Source organism: Chaetodon auriga, chromosome 7 (assembly GCF_051107435.1).
Source record: "Chaetodon auriga isolate fChaAug3 chromosome 7, fChaAug3.hap1, whole genome shotgun sequence".
Classification (NCBI taxonomy): domain Eukaryota; kingdom Metazoa; phylum Chordata; class Actinopteri; order Chaetodontiformes; family Chaetodontidae; genus Chaetodon; species Chaetodon auriga.
This window is the reverse complement of record NC_135080.1, coordinates 652,501-657,500: the sequence shown is the minus strand read 5'-3', so window position 1 is coordinate 657,500 and position 5,000 is coordinate 652,501. Positions and strand designations below refer to the sequence as shown.

The following is a 5,000-nucleotide window of genomic DNA, read 5'->3' as shown; positions in this document are numbered from 1 at the left end:
TTACACACACACACACACGCACGCGCACGCACACACAGTGTAAAGTATGAACATGTTGTCTCTCATTCACTCATTCATCGTCCAGCAGCAGACAGCAGGTCGTCCCCTCTGTCTCACAGTGTGTTTGTCCAAAAGGGGGCAGCAGTCCTCCACACCAGGCTCGCCTCTGACGTCAGCTCACATCACCTGTGTTACCTGAGCTGATGATGACAGACAGGTGTGTTAGTTGAGTCACACACTGACCTGAGATCAGCTCAGTCAGACCACAGGTGACGAGTCCACGACACCGTGAGACAGAGAGCAGGTAGCTCCAGGTAGCACCGCGGCAGTGCTGTGATTGGATGAATGTGCGTTCATCTGGTGTTTGGCTGCGTCCAATCAGCTGCTGCATGAATACACACACACACACACACACACACCCACACGCACACACGCACACACACACACACACACCCCTGCACAGATATCTCTGCTGTCATTGGTTGCTGGGCAGACGGAGGCTGATGGGACATTTTAACACATTACCCAACCCCACTTTAACACCCCTCTGTGTGTGTGTGTGTGTGTGTGTGTGTGTGTGTGTGTGTGTGTGTGTGTGTGTGTGCGTGACCTTGACAGTGATGTCTCAGTTATATTTACAGTCAGGTGTATTTCTGTCTGACAGCTGCGTGTTTCCTCACGCCTCTCGGCGCCTCGTATATCTGCAGGGCTCCGTCAGTTTGCACCACGTTCGGCGACTCGTTCACGTGTAAATGACGTGTTTATTTATGTTTATGTGTTTATTTAAAGATGAGTCACACACACTCGCTCTCAGCTCTCCCACAGACGGACACTTACACTGACACGTCACATCAGGAAGGTGTGGCGGACCTGCAGGTACGTTAAATACTCACAGAACACGACAGCCAATCAGGGTGGAGCAGGTCACCACCTGCAACAACACTGTCAGGTGTGTGCGTGTGCGTGTGTGTGCGTGTATGCAGGACTCAGATGGATCAGATGTGTTTGTGTATTTAAACTGTAAATGTCTCATTTAGTCCAAATCAATCAGCTGATTGGAGGAACGTGATCAGCAGAAGATCAATGAACAAACAGGCAGCAGAGACACAGTACTACTGCAGTATCTGCAGTACCTGCAGTACCTGCAGTTGTCCTGGTGTCCAGCAGGTGGTGCTGTGTCTCCAGCCTCCTGCCAGAGGAGGCTGCTCAGGCTGCAGCTGATTGGTCCAAACTTTATCCACACTCAGACACAGAGACAAACTGCTTCAACTTACAGTCACGTCTACCCACGATGCACTCTGTCGGCTCTGGAGCAGCCAATAGCAGGCCTGCAGTCAGAGCAGCTTCTCATGATCCTGAATGTGTTTCAGTGGATGAAGGACGATGCTGATCAGATCCATCCGTTTCTCATGAAGCTGATCATCTCTGAGTCTTTTCAGACGTCTTTTATTGATCCGCTCACAGGTTCACGTTTCAGACTCTTACTGTAGCTTTTCCAGCTTCAGTTAAAGGTTTAAACCCTCAGACTGAGGAGTTCATGAGCTGTTTGAACAGCTGCTGATCCACGTCATCACCTCCTGAAGGAGGGCGGCTTGCTCCTTTAAGGGGTGCCGCTCCTGCAGGAGTTCAGTGATGGAGGGATTATTTTCTGTTGCTGATGTGAGATGAGTCATGAGCTGAAGCTGGACTGTGTTCAGGAGGAGAAACGCAGGGATTTGATGTAAAAATATATCTTGGACCCTCAGTGGGCCTGTTGGTGGAACAATGGACGTGGAACAGGACCAGATCCTGTTTTTTTTTTCAATGCTGCTGTAAACATGCAGAGCGTCTTTGTTTGTTTGAACATCCAGCTGCCGTCCTCTGCGCCGCCCACGCCGCTGTTTGTTACCCTCTCTCCATTTTCCTTCTGTTTTTGGCTTTAGCTGCAGCGCGTGCATGTGTGCGTATCTGTGTGCGTGCGTGCGTGCATATGTGTGTGTGTGTGTGCGTGCGTGCATGCGTGTGTGTGTGTGTGTGTGTGCATGCGTATGTGTGTGCGTGCGTGTGTGTGCGTGTGTGCGTGTGCGTGCGTGTGTGTGCATATGTGTGCCGTGTCTTCTCCTTCCGTGGAACATGCTGAGGCGTTGGTGTTCTTAAATCAGCTGTTTTTCTAATAGAAGTCTGGTGCAGTTTTCTGTGTTTCTGATTGAAAACTGACCAGTGACAAAGACTGAAGACGTAAATCTTTACAAACACAAAGTTGTTTCACGTTTAAAGAAGCTTCAGGATCAAACAAACATCAAACAGTTGGACACAGAGTGTTTGTGGGACTACTTTCAGCGGCGGATGAATCCACGCAGTGCAGCAGGACGGAGTGTGTTTCTAGTTTTAAGTGGATCTAAATCTCTGTTCAGACTGTTGGTCTGAATCTGCCGTGAGGTGACCACACCTGGCAGTACCTTAGTACTGTGTGTGTGTACTCTGAGTGTACTGTCAGAGTACTGCGTTCTCAGTCTGAGCTGCTTTAATGGTTTCATGCTGACATTCTGCTGCCCTCTGATGAGGCACTTTGTCTATTGATCAGGAAACATACCTGAACTGCACACACACACGCGTGCGCGCGCACACACACACACACACACACACACACACACACACACACACACCAGGACAGTCCAGGACTGAAGGACAGGAAATCAATCCTGCAGCTCATTAACAGCCGGCCTGAGTTTGTGTGAAGTTATCAGTCTGACATTATTCAGCAGATACTCGATCAGACCAGGACGGGTCTGAACCCGGAACCTCGAGCTCCTCACTCACTTAAGTCACGACTCATTTTAACTCTGCTGAAGGTTCAGGATCAGGTCCGAGACAGACAGTCAGCAGGACTAAAGCCTGTTCAGGGGGCGCTGGAGTCAGGCAGGCAAAGATGCTGCTGAGTCAAACATCTCAGTCAGATCTGAATACACGTTGATCTCCTTCAGTGTGACGTCACTTCCGGAGGAGCTCATGATCTCTGATGATCCAGAATAAACCTCCAGAAATCCACTGAGAAAAAGGACTCTGCAGAACTTCCCTGAGAGTCCTCATGTTTTTAAGTTCTCTTTAGCATCTCAGTGGTCCAGTGAGAGCTGTCTGTATGTCCAAGAGGACACTGCTAACAGGAGCAGCTAATAGGAGCAGCTAACGGGAGCTGCTAACAGGAGCGGCTAACAGGAGCGGCTAACGGGAGTGGCTAACAGGAGCGGCTAACAGGAGCAGCTAACAGGAGCAGCTAACGGGAGCTGCTAACAGCTAATTCACTGTTCATGGAGACACTTTTTAAGCTAAAAGAATCGGTCTGGAAAGAGGAGATCAGCATCTTCCTGCAGCCGACAGTAAAACTTAACTCGTCCTGACGGGTAATATGGTGGACCTACATGTTGGTGTTAGCATGTTAGCATCTATCAGATTAGCAACACATTTTCGGCTTCCTTTGTTTCCATACGAATGTCTCACTGAGCTGAACATTAAAGTAAAAGGCCGTGTCTCCGGTCAGGGTTGAACAGGAGCAGCTGCAGGACGTCCTCCCGGCTGGTTTTTAATGGACATAAACTTGTGAGTCGTCTGCGTAAAAACGTCTCTGGATCTTGTTTCTGTGTGGCTGTGGGAGCGTCGTCTGTGTCGTGGATCGGTCTAAACCCTGACAGCAGCTGCAGACCTGGACTGACCGGCAGGATGACGATCAGAGGAAATGATGAAGATGCTTCTCTTCGTCCTCCTCTCTGTCTCTGCTCTCGGTCCCAGAGAGCAGGTACGAGGACGCAAATACACGTCAGTAATTAAAGACGCTGACCTGGTTTTTTCTGATGGGAGCGTAGGCCTACATTCAGCTCCGCGGTGCGTTCACTGACACGTTCTCCACATGCTCCACAGGGAACAGACACAGGGCCTCGTCAGTGATGTGATGATCCTGTTTGGTTCCAGTCTGTCTGCCTGATCAGGAAACCTGCCGGACTCGCCGGCCTCGGGCCCTGAAACAAAGTGATTCGATGTGGAGGATTAGTTTTTAATAGCATCAAAGTGTTCGCGCATCACATGACTCCAGAGCTGAAACTCTCTGAAATGTTCAGTTTAATTACAACATTTCAAGCTTTCAGGTCACGTTGCTTTAGAGCAAACAAGACCAGGAGCCGCCAGAGTCCCAGCTCCGCCTACAGCCAATCAGAGCAGCCCGTGCGCCTCTGTGATCGACTGCTAATGTCTTCATGTGTCCTGAAGTGTGTCCAAACCTCTCGAGCAGCTAAAGTCAGACTCATCCAGTGAAAGGTCTGGATCAGCGTCTGTCTGCTGCTGAACAGGAAGTGCACGGTGACTTCATGCTGAACCAGACAGGAAGTGTGGCGCTAAACCAAAACTGGAGCGAAAAACAAAAAAAGCCTAAAAAGCGCCGTAACGGGTGATACTTCTCTGTGATTGGCTGCGGGTGGTGTGAAAGGCGACATGAGGAAGCAGAGTGTCGATGAGTCTAATTACAGGTGAAGAGCTCGTTACACAATCCAATTATGAGCTGAAAGGATGAGTCACTGACAACAAACATCATCATCATCTTCATCTTCACCATCATCATCACACTGTGTGTGTGTGTTGGAGGGAGAGAAATACTAATTTTTATGTGTTTTGTGCTTGTAGATGAAAACATCAGAGACCAGGTTTCCTGTCAATCAATACAGAATCAATACAGACTGGACTCTGTGAAAATGTGTCTGAAACGCACAGAAGCACTTAAACGCCTCATCACAAGGAAGCAAAATCACAACTTCATTCAGACCAGATTCAGTCTGCAGTCAGCTGTTAGCAGCCTGTGTTAGCAGCCTGTGTTAGCATCTCCTGTTAGCATCCCCTGTTAGCATCTCCTGTTAGCAGCCTCCGCTAGCAGTATACTGATGGATGTCACTTTTCAAGCAGTAATCACTTATTTAATGAATTTTAATTTGGATTATTTCCTGGTTCCAGTCTCTGGTGTCACAATCAGTGAATTC

At 48.9% G+C, this 5,000-nt stretch overlaps 1 protein-coding gene across 2 annotated transcripts in view; it reads left to right on the top strand.

The window, feature by feature from the left end:
- LOC143323124 (fibroblast growth factor 12-like) overlaps positions 1–5,000 on the top strand; it is a 35,256-nt gene that overhangs the window by 10,389 nt on the left and 19,867 nt on the right. The gene's annotated exons all lie outside the window — the stretch shown is intronic.